Below are 16,299 nucleotides of genomic sequence, written 5' to 3'. Positions count from 1 at the left end.
AATAGGGTGATGGGGTATGAACTACCGACCTTAGAAGCACCACCACCTCGGCAGCGTGCTATTGATAAAAGGCCCCGAGTAGATGAAGTTGACGAAGAGGATAATGAAGCGGGTATGGAGGGTACAATTCCGAAGGAGTTTGCGCAAGAAGTACCGGTTGAACAGCCGCCTATTCAACCTGCGGCGGGTATTTTTGATCCTTACATGCAGCTGATACAGAATCAATTTCAGTACTTGGTTCAGCAAAACAATTATCAGATTGCGCAGCAGCAGCATATGCAGCACTACATGGCGCAGCAAAGTGAGTATCAAATTGCTCACATGGACCAACTAAATGCTTTGGTCAATCGGTGGTCTATCCGGAACGAGGAAGATGTGGCTCCATTTCCTTTACCATCTCCGTTTTCACCGTATCAACCGCCACCGCCGCCTCCACCATTTTAAATGTTTATGGTAAGTCTCTTTTCCTTACATTTTTGTTTTATTTTATTTTGTTCGCAAACATTGGGGACAATGTTTAGGTTTAGTTTGAGGGAAGAGATTTATTGTTGTCTGAGTCGTGTTTGTGTTGTTTTGGTTTTTGTGTAGTTTTGTTTTGGTTTTAATCGTGTTAGTCATGTTTTGTTTAGGGTGTGAGTTGAATCAAGTTACCAATGATACTATGATTGAATGATGAACTGTGTAAATTGAATGAGAATAAAGCAAAACAAAAATCTGTGTGCTTGGTTGAATATTTTGTTTAATTTTTATCAAACACTTAAATAATTGAGAGCTTAATCATGATTTTAATAAATTGTATGTGACAGAATAAAATTTATGCTTGCTAAGTTTGAAATAGGAAAGGAAGATTGGATTGGTTTATCCTAGAACTTGTTTGCTTGCTTTTTGAGGCGAAATCTTAGGTCATACATGCTTAGAAAAATGATTTAGGCAAATTTTTTTTTTTTGGACCGTTTGAGCCTTTCAAGCCAACCTTGATATGTTTAATCCTTAGTTACCCATTGTTGAGCCTAAATTGACCTTTTATTGATTGACATTTGCTTTGAGTTATAGAAAACCTAACTATTATTTTGTCTTTCCCTTGTGTATACCATGAACATATGAATGATAATTGGGATTGATTTGTAATGGGGGGGGTTATGTATGGAAAGGTTTGTTAACAATGAAAGAAAATCATTTTGAGAGAATCTAAAAAAAGAAAAAAAAAAAAAAGAAGAAAAAAAAAATATATATATTTCAATGATGAGATAACATTACACTCCAAATAGTATTATCAAGGAATAAGTTTGGGGGAGTGTAATGTTAAATGAAAAAAAAAAACAGAAGAAAATATTTGTTTATGTAAGTTCTCTAAAAAATGATAAGATATTGGGAACAGTGGGATTGGATTTGTGATTTGTATTGAATATAGAGTTGGTTGGTTAGTGTTCATGGTATATGTTAAGCTTAAATGACTTTCTCATCCACCTTTGCCTAAGCCGTTCAGTTATAAGCTTGAAAAGACCTACTGATTTCTGAGCATGTTTTGTCTACATTAGTGGAGATTAGCAAGTATAGCAAGCTTATGGGATTTTATTTGGTTGTGGATTGGAATGGAAACTCAGTGAGCATAAAGGAATTCAATTACATATTATTTGTTAATCATGATTTTGAGAGCTATTATTTTTGTTGTTTGATTGAATGGAATAATTGTTTCAACTGAAATTCTGGATTTAAAGTTAAGTTCTTTGAAGATTATATAAGTAAGTTATTTGTCATAGCTTGAGGCTTAGTATTATTGTTGTTGTTGGCTTGATTCAAAAATTGTGTGTGTGTGTGTTTGTTTGTATTTTGAGTTGTTTGTTTTGGTTTACTCGAGGACGAGTAAAAGTCAAGTTTGGGGGAATTTGATGAGTCTGTTTTTAAAATAGTTTTAACATGTGGTTAGGATAAGTTTGAGTCACTTTTGGTGGAGCGTGTTGCGGTATTATGCTTGTTTTGGTATGTTTTCAGGAAATAGGAGAAGAAATCGTGAAGTTTGGCAAATGACTGAAAAATCAGTTGAAATTGGGCAATTTGTGCTAAAAGTTGATAAGAAGGAAGCTGAAGACTCATTTGCGGAAATAATTGGTAGATTTGGAGTTTGGAATCAAGATTTTGGAAGAATTTGAGGGGCCGCGGCGCTTGAATGGAGAGCTGCGGCGCAAGGGAGAAACAGAAAGGGCCTTAATTCTGGAATTTTGAAGGGCCGCAGTGCCTGAGGGACGCGCCGCGGCGCTTGCTGAAGTCAGAGAGGATGCGCTGAAACATTGACGCGCGCCGCGGCGCTTGGATGCTAGGGTCGCGGCGCGTGTGGCTGAACGTGAATTTCAGAATTGTCGAATTTGTTAGATTTTTTAGGGTTTTTGTTTAAATACGTTTTTAGAGTTAATTATTAGGGGATTATGCAGAATTAGAGAGAGATAAGTCTTTGGAGGCAGAAGAAAAACATTGAGGACCTAAAGTTTGAATTCTTATTCTCTTCTGTAATTTCTCTACTGATGTTTATGTTTATATTTAATTTGATTGATGTCATTATGTCTGCTTTGAACTAATCTTGTTATTAGGGTTTTAGTGGATTCTTCTTGAAACTTTGATTTCTTAATGAAATTTTCCTGAATTTCTTTCTTCTGCTGTGGATTATTTATCATACATTTAATGCTTGTGAATGTTTGATCATCATTTACATGTTCATATGATTTTAACCTAAACTCTGAAAAGAAAAGGGTAATTATGCTATAGATAAATAATCGCAATTTCATATTAGACGAAAGTACTTTTATGAGTTGTGTAGTTTAGGGTTTTTGTGCTTAAAGCCTGCAATGTATTGATTTACCACAGAGATGTAGGAAATAATATATTGTAGAGAATTATAGATCCTAACAAGACTATAATATATAATTGTAATCTGCTACCGTAACAGAATTAAAAAAATCTTGAGAATTGATTAGAAATCATAAGTGGAAAGTTGATGAAACTAAAGCCCTAACTTTTGCATCTGTTAAATTAAATCAACTCTTTTTACTGCATTGATTTAAGTATTAGTAGTTTCCTAAATTTTAGTAATAATTATTTTAATTGTCAATCTGAAATTATTAATCAAATCAATTAGAATTAGAAATTAATTGTTGGTGGTTAATATCAGTCTTCGTGGGATCGACACTTGACTTATCATATATTACTTGGTTAGACCGCGTATACTTGCGTGTTATATTTTGGTGATCATGGTCTCAGGGGGATACAATAGCACACTGACGTGTTGTAGATGGTTGTGGTGTAGACGGTAGTGGTGTTGGGAGAGTGGTGGTGGGTCTGGTGCATGTCAGAGGCGTGGAGGTGGTGTTACCACTCCTCGTACTATCCCTTACCTACATTACTTGTCGGTACAGGTGGCAGGTATGTGCCTTGATCCTTACAGACCTATACGTACCTACCTAAGGGTACCTTGATCGTACTTCTTGTCTTCTGTGGAATATCTTGAACGACATACTTGGTTGGCCTTTTCAATTCTAACTTGGTACCAAATCATTACAGGGTATTTCCTATTATTTGTGAGTTAGTCCTCCCCTTACATATAGTCACGAAGTTCCGAACTTTGTATCTTGTAAAATGTCCTGGCTGGCTTATTGGTAAGGGTGTGCCTCATTAGTGGCACCTACCTAAGAAGGTGAGGTAGGGCCTCTTCAACAAGGAGGGTGATGTTTGTGATGAGGCTATCGAGATGGCATCTCACATGGATTCTTATGGGCAAGGAAAGGTGTCTTGCGTGAGGTGCATGATGCACATGTGAGGCATCTGTGGCACGAGGCAGCTAATGCATCTGCAAGGTAGTTGGGGCGCGAGGCGCCTGCTGCACCTGTGGCGCGAGGTGCTTGGTGCACATGTGGAACGAGGCGCCTGATGCATTAGAGGGGAAGGTGGGGCGTGAGGCGTCTGATGCACATACGAGGTAGCTGGGGTGCGAGGCATCGAATGCACCTGTGGCATGAGGCGACTGATGCACCTGCGAGGCAGCTAGGGTGCGATGCGTCTGATGCACATGTGGCGCAATGCTCCTGATGCACCTGTGAGGCAGCTGAAGCACGAGGCGCATGATGCACCCACAAGGCAGCTGGGGCACCAGGCGCCCGATGCTCCTGCGAGGCACCTTTGGCACGAGGTACTTGTGGTGGCGTCAAACGGGCGCGCGAGGCATGTCCCTCCTAGGCGCTAGGCGCCTTTGCTGGCATGATGTACAACCTTTGCAAGACGCGCCTCTCCTTGGCGCGCTTGAGTCTTCAATGAGGCAGGGACCTCGTGGGGCACTTGGGAGTGTTGCCTAGATTGTGGTCTCGTGAGACCTACAGGCACGAGCCCGACAGAATGACTAAGTGACCCTTAGCCATTTATTTCAATATGGGACCAGACCTTTTTTCTTTGGTGGATTTTTGGCATCCACAAGAGTGTCTATCTCGAACCCTTTTGTTGAAATATCTTATAGTCATTTGTTGGTATGCACCATTTTTAAGCTGGGCTTCGTCTCACTTTTTTCAATTAGATCTAGGGATTCTTCGAGCTAGGATTGGTTTATGTCTTGGTTATATTCTTCACGCCTTATAGTAGGAACTTCGACCTCAATTGGTAACATCGCTTCGCAGCCGTAAGCTAGGGAGAATGGTTTGTGTCTGGTTGAGGTTTAAGCTATCATCCTTGTTGACCTGTGAAATTGGCCAACGGTCATATGTATAGTATACGACACATTTTGAACGAAATAAATATAATAAACGACAAAGTACGATTATCTTAAGTAAACACATAAATTTTATAGTGGTTCAGCCCTATTCTAATGAACATTAATATTTAAATCCACTTAGCTTTTAATATTGAATCACTCCATAATTACATTGATGAAAAAAAGTATTCGCTCATTTCTGATTTGCCCAGAATGTCTCCCCAAATGTTCTTCAGATCTCAAAAATTCCAGAAAAAACGATCATTTGAAATGAAGCCCTGGGTCCTTTATTTATAGTACCCAAGGTTGTTACATGACCAGTAATACTGGGATCGTGGTTTGGTACATGATTATCAGGTAGTGGAGATACGTGTCCACCTCCCCATGATTATGAGATCGTGGGTCTTCTCGTTGTTTTTCTAGATCATGGTGGATAATGCATGATAGAAACTTCTAGGAAGATGTTAAGTCTCTGTTGGTATATGGGACTTAGGTGCTAGGCCCGACAACCCGAGCATGGGTGCTAGACCTGTTGATTTCAGTTTGAATGAAAGTGAGTATTTCTCAGTGAAGTGTACTTGGGGGTTTAGGTTGACCACCCAGGTGGTTCTTGAGCACGTCAGGGCAACCACCCTAGGGGTTGGGGTTGGGGTCAGGCCGACCACCCCTAGGAGGTTTAGGCTTGGTCGATTTCCCTATAGGTCCTAGACCTATCTTTTTTGTCCGTCAGTCTTTTCTTAATACTTCGTCATTTTCCCCTGATTTGTGATGTCACGTGTCGCATTCGCATTCGCCACATCATCCTCGTATTTTTTAGGGATAAAACTTTCCCCCCAAGTTTATTGTAATGTTTTCAACATTACGGTAAACTTGATCTTGACCCAAGAAACATACCGTAGTAGTACTTAAATAGTCAAGTCCCTTAGGACATTACATAGTACTTTTTTAACTATCGATAATTTGCTCAGCACGAGTTTTTCACGGATAATTAGTAATTCCTAAAAATAATTAGGTTTTTCAAGGAAAATTAATTTCTTAAAAATCTAATATATATTTTCAAGGAAATTTGAAATCCTAAAAATATAACATATTTTTCAAGGAGCTTTGACGTCCTAAAAATACAAAATATTTTTCAAGGAATTTTAACCTAAAAATATAAGATATTTTTTCAAGGAATTTTATTTCCTAAAAATATAGATACTTGTCAAGGAATTTTAAATTCCTAAAATTGTAAATATTTTTCAAGGAAATTGAAATTTTAACCATACGAGATCTTTTTCAAGGAAATTTGAATTCCTAAAAATATCTTGTCTGCCTGAGAGGTTATAAGTAGGGCTTCTCTTCTCATTCTTGCTTTATGCGCCTCTCCCAAACGAATTCAAAGCCTGATTTCTCCAATTCCTCATCAAATTCAGATATTTGGTAAGTACTTTCTTCTAATCCTTACACCATTTAATTAAAATGTGCTTAGATTTAGAAGAAACACTTTGAATCTTTGAGGAATTTTGTCTGAATCTTCTTGTTTTGTTTTATTTTGATCCAAAATAATTGACTTACTTGAATCAAGTTAAGATTTCTCTGTAAAATTCCTGGACGATTTCCAGGGTTACAAACCCTAGCACATACGACTTTAGGTTTGCGAAACCCTAGATGGGCGATTTCTAGGGAAGTAAGATCCTAGGTCGACCACCTCACTAGCCTGGCGATTTCTAGGACTCCAAACCCTAACATAGGCGATTTCCAGGGATGTCTACTCCTTCATGGGCCGAGCACTCCTAGGGCTTCATTATGGGCCGAGCACCTCTAGGGTTTCTCTCCTTGTGCCATTTCCAGGTCTAGGATTAGGGTTAGGGCCGACCACCCCTAGAGTTTCCTTATGTTGCTGGAGATTTCCAGAGATGTCTATTCCCTCATGGGTCGAGCAGTGTTCACCTCATGGTTCGAGCACCACACCCTTGGGCGATTTCCAGGGATCTAGGGTGGTCGGCCCAAGCATAAGCCGACCCCCCGGGGACCCTAAAAAATAATTTTTTCTCTTCTCAACTGATCTCTTTGGGGATCTTCCTTGTACTGTAAAAATTATTTTTTCTAGAGACTTGAACAATCCTCTGGCATTTTTCTGAGGCTTGCATCCTTGGGGTGGTTGGCCCAAGGTGGTAGGCCGACCACCTATGCCCCATTTTTCATGCTTTGTAATTGGATGGATTCAAGGTGGTCGACCCAGGCTTAAGCTCACTAGGTCGACCCCCTATATAGAATTTTTCTCCTGATTTCTTCATTTTTACTCCTCATGGACATGCCCTCAGCTATTGGCTTCATTATGCTCATTTACTAACTTTAATCTTCATTTTTCTTCTGTTGCAGATATCCACCTCCTCTTCATCAGATAATTCAGTAAGCGAGTGTACTCCCCAGGAGTTCTTAGAAATGGTGAAAAGGATTCTCCCTCGCTCCGCTTTATATTTGTTAAGTGAGGAAGATCTTTTGAAAAGGTATTGCCCAATGGCGAGAGTAAAACAGACGACTCAACAACCTTCTGAAGATGATCCTCATATTTCCAAGCACATCACTTAGGGCTCCTCGCCTGGCTCTTCTCAGCACAGTATGCCCCGCAGCTCTCAAGGCACATCTTAGCAGAGTCATTCTTCTCAGCGGCATAGGTCAGGTCAGCCAGACTCATTGCAACACCCTTTGCACCGAGATACTAGTCGGGTTCCCCATCATCTTCTTCTCAGCAAGGACATACTAAGGGTTCTCATCACTATGCTACTCATCCTTAGGAGCGTTTTATTCATAGGTACCAGCCTAAGGTGGTTCGCCCCCCTTCCAAGAGCAAGACAGTCTCGTCAGCTACGCAACAAAAGAAGAGACGACAAAAAGAGTTCCATTCATCAGATTCTGGGGCCACTTTCGCCAGTGAGATCATATGGAAACCGGTTGAGAAGCCTCGCCCTGCTGATTATGAGGTTGTTTGGTTGGGCAACCTCTGACATGACTGAAGAGAAGGTAAAAAACTTAAGGAATCCAAATGACCTCTCCAGAATGCCTATTACTATCCCTGGTCCAGATGACAAAGCTGAGGAGCCCCCTCTGGGTATGTGCACTTGGACATGTTCTGCCATTAAGTATGGCGCCCTACTTCCTCTTCATCCATACTTTCGTAGTGTTGCAGACTATTTTGCTATAAGTCCTTCTCAACTGGCTTCTAATGCGTTCTTGGTCTTATCTGCATTGTACATTATCTATCACTGCAGAAAATGGACTGCTCTAGTGCCTCATGAGATCCACTACTTGTTTGACCTGCAGACAAACCCTTCTCAGCACAACTCGGGGTATTTCCACTTCCACCATTATATGAGCAAGGGTACCAACACCTTCTTGGAAGATATCTCTAGAAATAGCAAGGCATTTAGATACGTCGACATCTATTTCTTTACTAAGGATGCAGAGGCCAACTACTCCAAGATTAAACATGTTGGGCCTTTTTATAGACCGCTCCTGACCCAGGCTATGAAAGTTAGGGCCAAGGCACTGATTGCCATGACCCCTGAGGAGAAGAATGTCAAGACCCTCATTACTTCAGAGAACCTTAGGAAGGTGGGGCTGTTTCCTCCTACTATAGCTAATGTTTCGGATGACGATGGTGAGCCCGTGATCGCCATAGACTCCCCGAGACCCATTCATGTCGAGGAGGTACCCTCTTCGCCGGTGCCAGCAGGACATGAGGGTGATGAGGTGGGTGTATCTGTCGCGTACTCATTGCTTGCTTTGGACGACTTTGATGAAACTACGTTCAAACCCAAATCTCATTCAGAAGGTTCGACACTTTATCACCTTTATTTTAGGATTCTTGTGTGCTTAATATCCTTATAACATTTTATCTTCTTTTGCGAGCTCAGACAAGTTTAGTTTTGTTCATACGCAGCAGAGGTAGACTCCCACCGAGGCCAGTCCTTCTATTCGAGTGGCAAAAAGGGCTAGGGTTGAGGTTGAGTCGGTCATGGAGGTTCCTCTTGAGGTGTCTCCTCCAACTCCTTCGGTGTCTAGTCCAATTCTTTTGGCGTCTAGTCCTGTCGCAGAGGTAGAGCCATCTTTGTCTACACCAGTTCCTCCCATTTTCATTAATGCGGGTGCTTCCTGTTCTGCGCCTGCTCCCTTACCTAAGCCACATCAGTTTGCTATACGGAACTTAGGTGCCCTCATGGACCGAGCATCTCATCTAGAGCAAACGACAACAACTTTTAATGAGATTAAGAATGAGGACTTAAGCACCATTCTAACGAAGTCACTCCTAGACATTCAGAGTGTGAGTCCTTTACAGTTCTCTTCTTGTCTAGTTAGCTCGTGTTCTGACGTTTATCTAACACTTGTATGTTTTTTGGAGGCACTGATGCTTGTCTCTCGTGTCTGTGATAGGTCTGTGGAGTATACCATCTACGCTTTCCAGCCTTCATTTGAGCTTGAAGCTGTCCGCCAAGAGGTGTTGGACCTTAGGCGCGTTCTTGGCTCTAGGGATGCTGACATTGCTTCTAAGGATGAAGAGATCAACACCCTTTATAGTACCATGGAGCTCAAACAGCAAGAAGTGATCGAGTTGACTCTCAGGATAACCCAGATGGAGGTGAAACTTGTCGATCAGCTCCAACAGTCTGAAGTTGATTGCTGACATGGACCAATTGTGGAAGGGCACTCTTGTTGAGAAGGAGCAAGAGGTCAAAGCTGCCCGGGATAAGGCTCGAGAGGAGTATTCAGAGACAACTTTCTCTTGCTTCTACTTGATCTGGAAGTCAAACAAAGATCTGAACTTGGATTTCCTTCCAGAGAAGACGCGAGTGAAGGAGCTTAGGAAGTGTCTGGCTCGTGAGGCTGTCAAGGCTTAGGGTGGTCTTTCAGATGGTACTCCTCACCCTAGTTAGTCTTCTTTTGGTCTTTTACTCTGTCTTTCCTTCCATGCCATTGGTGGGGCACCTTGTACTTGTACTTGGCAATTTTTACATATGACATTTTATGCCTTTATGCTTTTTTGTTATGAGTACTCAGTGTATTGATTGAATTTTTTTATTTCCAATGCTTACTAAGTATATCAACTCACAACCCTCATTGGTTCAGGTATCAGTATACTTTGAACACATATATTTCACGTGCCATACTAACCTTACTCTTTTATGTTTTTCATGCTAACAACCATGGTAATGTGAGTAGTATGATACTTCACCAAGTACCATGAACAAAATAGGTCAAGTCAACCACCCCATGGGTGATAGGTCAATTACCAATGCCTTTTTTGTTTTTGTTTTTTGCACTTTCAGAACATATCTTGAACAAATGTCCTAGAAAAACTTGAGCTTGCTTAGTACTTAAGGCCACGCCCTCATTGCTTGTGTATACCCCAATCAATATGTACTATATGCCCCCAAGTGGTCATGGGTTTAAAAGCCTTGGTCACTTGCTACTTGACCATGCCTTGCTTCAAGCGTTAGACACATAGTACTATCCTTTTCACCCAATGATGCAAGCAGCAAATGCTTGCCCCTCATTGGTAGTCGGGTGATGGTTTCATATTCAGTAGTAATGATACCTATACATAGATGCATATTGTGTAGCAAGTGTCGATTACAATCTACGTACTCTCTTGTGTACTCGTTATAATGATTGTATACAGAAGTGTCTAAGTTGGACCAACCAGGTCTAGATGGGAGAATCAAGCCTGTAACGAGTCTTAGATCAAATTATCGATCGGTCCCTCAAGGACCAGATTCGATTATGATCCAATGATGGCGACTGGTCTTCAGACCAGTCTCTTTTTTTATCATAAGGGTCGATAGGTTCCTCAAGAACCAGAATCAAACGTGATCAATAAATTTAGCGACAAGGTCCTAGGACCTGTCTCTTTGTTTAGATCATATGGGTCGATAGGCTCCTCAAGAACCAAGATCGAACATAATCCATAATTTGGCGACAAGGTCCTAGGAACTGTCTCTCGTTTGGATCGTATGGGTCGATAGGTTCCTCAAGAACCAAGATCGAACATGATCCATAATTTGGCGACAAGATCCTAGGACCTGTCTCTCGTTTGGATCGTATGGATCGATAGGCTCCTCAAGAACCAAGATTGAACATGATCCATAAATTTGGCGACAAGGTCCTAGGACCTATCTCTCTTTTATATCGTATGGGTCGATAGGCTCCTCAAGAACTAAGATTGAACATGATCCAATAATTTGGCGACAAGTTCCTCAAACCAGTCTCTTATTTGGATCTTATGGGTCGATAGGTCCCTCAAGGACTAGAATCGAACATGATCCGATAACTTGATGACAAGGTCCTAGGACCTGTCTTTCTAGGATCTTATGGGTCGATAGGCTCCTCAAGAACCACAATTGAACATGATCCATAAATTTGGCGACAAGGTCCTAGGAACTGTCTCTCGTTTGGATCGTATGGGTCGATAGGTCCCTCAAGGACCAAAATCGAACATGATCCGATGGGGATGACAGGTCTAAAGGACAAGTCCCTCATTGAAAGAAATTTAAAGAATTAAGTGAAACTTAAGAAATTAAATTCATTCATTCATTGAAGCACAATGGCTGTTACATTGATTATTCGAAAATAATGCATTTGCATCTGCTTGGCTATGCTTCTTTCCGCCAAAGATTCGATGGGAACGACATTCAAGGTGCCCGCATCTTTGGCACTAGCAAGCTTGGCTAAGGCATCAGTATTGGCATTTTGCTCCCTCGGGACTTGTGTAATCGAGTATCTCTTGAACTGTGTCAACAAGTCCTTCACCTTGTTCAGACACTGCACCATCCTAAGTCCCTTGGCTTAATACTCCCCCAGTACCTGGTACACCACTAGCTAGGAATTGCTGAATATCTCCAGGGACTGTGCATGCACATCCCGAGACAAGCGCAATCCTGCTAATAATGACTCGTACTCAGCCTCGTTGTTTGAAGTGTTGGATCAAAATCGGAGAGTGCAATGGATTTGGTGATTCTCTGGAGTGATTAGTATGATTCCTGCACCTGAGTTGTGTTCATTGGATGCTACATCAACATATAGCTTCCATACAAGAGTATCTCCTTCCTTCTCGGTATCTCCATTCTCCGATTGGTAGGAAGGGTCTTCAAGGTTGGTGCCTTCGACTATGAAGTCTGCCAATGCTTTTCCTTTTATCACATCCTCGAATGATAAGTGATATCGAACTGTCCTAGTTCCACCGCCCATTTGAGTAATCGTCCCGAGGCCTCTGGTTTTTGAAGAACTTGTCTCAGCGGTTGATCGATCAGGACTCGGATCGAGTGAGCTTGGAAATATGGATGCAGCTTTCGAGAGGCGATTACTAAACAATAGACTAGCTTTTCAAGAGGGGGATACCTAGACTCCGCACCTACCCGCCTTTTATTGATATAGTATACAGAGTGTTGTACCATGTTCTCTTCTTTTACCAAAGCAACGCTGATTGCATGCTCGGTGATTGGCAAATAGATGAATAGTACTTCACCATATATTGGCTTCGCTAGGACGGGAGGTTGAGCTAGGTGCTCCTTCAAGGCTTGGAAAGCTTTCTCGCACTCATCGGTCCATTGGATCTTCTTGCTGCCCCTCAGTAGGTTAAAGAAGGGGACACACTTGTCCGTAGACTTTGATATGAACCTACTGAGGGCAGCTACTTTTCCTATTAAGCTTTGCATTTCTTTGATTGTGGTAGGTGACTTCCTGTCGATCAATGCTTTGATCTTCTTTGGGTTATCCTCGATTCCATGTGAATTGACTATGTATCCGAGAAACTTACCAGAACCAACTCCAAACGAGCACTTGAGAGGGTTTAACTTCATGCCATACTTTCTAAGTATTGCAAAGCATTCCTCCAAGTCTTGCACATGCCCTCCAGCTTCTTTGAACTTGACCAGCATGTCATCGACGTATACCTCCATATTTTTGCCGATCAAGTCTCAAAACATGCCATTCATTAAACGCTGGTAGATGGCTCCTGCATTCTTTACATCGAATGGCATCACCTTATAATAGTACAATCCCTTGTCTGTCCGGAAGCTGGTATGTTCCTCATCGGGAGGTTGCATAATTATTTGATTATACCCAGAATATGTGTAACGCCCTGGATAGCTAAGACTATTACATTGTGTGTTTATAAATGTGCAAGACTTGCTAATCAAGTCATTTAATTAGAAACGTGTTACTGAGACTATATTTGAACTAGGGTTAAAAGATTTCGGTCACAAAAGTTACATTTCATATATTCAAACATTATTTTACATGGGATCCCAAAAGTAATAATGTGTAAAAGACAGTTTACAAAAATTTCAGGTTAAAAGTACAGCTACCAGCAACTCTAAGGGTAAAACTGACATTTAGGCTTTTCCCATCCTGTACCACTCCTCAGCTGTGGCGACCGATCAACTGACTATGTACATTCAGCCCAAAGCTCTCCAACTCAAGGCTGGTCCACTTTGCCCTTGCCTTTACCTGCACCACGTAGCACCCGTGAGCCAAGGCCCAGCAAGAAAACGTGATAACAGAGCATAATCAACAATCAAACAATCAGATAACTCGTACAGTATAACCATATACTCAACAATCCAAACCATTCTCATAACCATGCATTTAGCATACTAAGCTCATCAACTCACATTAATAACCAATTCACATATAATAACCAATTCACACATAATAACCGATTCACATATAATAACTAGGGTCGATGCCCTTAGGTCGCACCCCTTATTTATCCCACTGACTCCCGGCCGCTTAAACTGAGCTTAGTGAATATCAAGTTGTCCTCAACTACTAGTGGCCGAGCCGCGCCCTGTGCACAAATATTGATTTCGGCACTCTTAGGCCATTTATCACATGTCCCATGGCATAATACCATCTATGACATCACACAGATATAGGGTGCTCTTAGTCCTAAAACATTCACATAACCGGGTGCAATTTTCTTACCTTTGATTCCGCTAGCTTTGTTCAATGAAGTCAACTCTCAAGCACGATCCCGTTCGAGTCCTAGCATACACCTAGTCACAGCCACAAATTAGAACCATCACTAAACTTCAATACCAAAACCTAACCTCGGGAAGCCCTAATTCCACCAAACGGGGTGGTGGAATCAAACCCCGAGCCCTTGGGCAAAAACCCTATGAAATAACTCAAAAACCCACTTCTGGAAACAGGGTAGCGCTATAGCGCCACAAAGTGGGCGCTATAGCGTTACAAGCAGAGCAAAAAGCGCTAGGAAACCCAAGCCTAGCGCTGTAGCGCCCAAAGGCTAGCGCTACAGCGCTAGTCACAGACCAACAACACCTTGTTTTTTTTTCCTCCTTCGATTTTCCTGGAACCAAAACCCCTTGGAACCCTTCCAAACCTCAACTACACACCAAATTGAGTCTACCATCACCTATGTCTCACCCCACACAACCCAATAACACAAGACTTAATCACATGCATCATCAAACTAAGAAAAGAATTCAACCAGAAACTTAGAACTTCAAAGCCAGAATTTGTTACCTTCTATGGAGAATTTCGACCTTAGGTTATCTCTAGTATCCTTCCAGCCTCAAGCCCTTCAACTCCTCAAGCTTATTTCCTTTAATTCCTTCCAAAACTCAAGCTTAGAAATCACCTCAATAAAACTCAGAAAAACTCATCAGAAATCTTGAAACTTACCTCAATTGAGTAGCTAATCCCTGCTAACTCTTTTAGCTTCACCAAGGTCTTTAGCCCTAAGTTCCAGCTTGAGCTTACTCTGAGATTCGAGCTCCAAAACTCACAAGAATGGCGAGGAATAGAGCAAACCGAATGGAGAAGAAAGAGTCCCTGTTTTTCTTCTTTCTTTCCTTCTCTTTTCTTTCCCTGAACTTCTGAAACTTTCTACAGCCTCCACTAAAACTAAAAAGGCAATATAACACTTATCTCTTTTTAGTCAAATGACCATTTTGCCCTCCCATTAAATCCTAAGCCTTAAAGCATACCAAGGGCATTTTAGTCATTTGCTCCAAATTCCCGCTAATGCCTCGAGTGTCCTTAATAATTACCGCTTACATCCCGACACCTAACTAATCACCAATTATTTTCCTCAGTATCAACTAATCTCCAACATACTACTCAAATTCCCAGAAATAGCCCTGGACTCCCACGAGCTGGTAATAAATCCCCGCCGTGACTTTTCTGCTAAACCGCTCACTAGGATCGCCTTGAGTCACAAACAGCAGATATATCCACATAATGATGTGATCTCAACAATTTATCGCAAATATTTACATTTATGCCCTCAACGAGCCAAAATTATGAATATACCCTTATAACGTAATCAGGGCCTACATGGATACTAATACACATAGTCATGCATCACATTTATCCAAATAATCATATAAGCAGGCTTTTCATATAATCATGCATTTTCACCATTAATTCACGTAACTTCCAATTGTGCCATCTCGACACACTAATCAAGGCCCTTAAGCCTTATTAGTAATTTTGGGTCGTTACAACTATCCCCTCCTTCTAATAATTTCATCCTCGAAATTTATTTGAACACATCAGATAGTAAACCTCGTAACTCTGACCATAGTTCCCAAGGTCCAATGCTTTTACTTTTACTCCTCGATAATACTCCTACGAGAGTAACAATCTTGTTTCACAAGATCTTGTCGAATAGTCATACTTTCGTTAACCCCCGCTTTCACCACAAACCTGCCAAAACTTCAGGTTCTGCTTAGTTCACAACGATCACTTCATTGTCTTATCCTTGATACCAGAAATACCTATGAGTCATCACCCCAACTAGGGTGGGATCAGTTTATAGGCCCTCGGCCTAACCCTTGGTACAATTTCAGAATTTGTGACGAGTTGGGAGTCAAAACGTCCCCCTTTCTTTCTATGAAAACCATATTTTTCCTTGTCTACACTTACTTGGAGAGATACAAATCTCTCATCCCGGAACTTTAGGGTTTGATTGGTAAGGGATTCAAAAATGATTTTATCATTTTCAAAACTTAAAAAATAAAAACTCCCATGAAAACTTGATTGGCACACTTGTTTTAGAAAATAAAAAAAAACCATTTTTGAAAACTGAGTTAAAATCCTTCAGCAAAAGAGAAAACAATAATTTGTTGTTTTCTTTGTATTTCATGAATTTCAAATTTAAAAAACACTAAACCATTCAAGATCTCAAAAATTTATAGTTTATTTTTAAATTCAATATTTTCAAATCATTTGATTTGAAAATAATTTTCTAAAACTATATTTTTGAATTAACTACCAATCAGCCCCTTATATTCCAAAATTAACAATTTACAAGTTCTTATGTCCTTTCAGATAGGCAGACACTCCTGCCTTAAGAATTCCAACAACCTCTTTGGTTTTCCCCCTGAACCAATACTAAACCGTAGTATCCACTATCCTTCACTTCTTTACTTCGCATAATACTCCTTGCTTTTTATCTTACCATGTCCTATGCCGTGTCACCTTAGTTGTACTCTAGTATTCGTCATCGTGACTAACTCATCAAGGATTACACTTTCCTTAATATCTCAAGTATTCGCATACTCAAC

Source organism: Humulus lupulus, chromosome 7, assembly GCF_963169125.1.
Source record: "Humulus lupulus chromosome 7, drHumLupu1.1, whole genome shotgun sequence".
NCBI lineage: Eukaryota > Viridiplantae > Streptophyta > Magnoliopsida > Rosales > Cannabaceae > Humulus > Humulus lupulus.
This window is presented reverse-complemented; position numbering follows the sequence as displayed.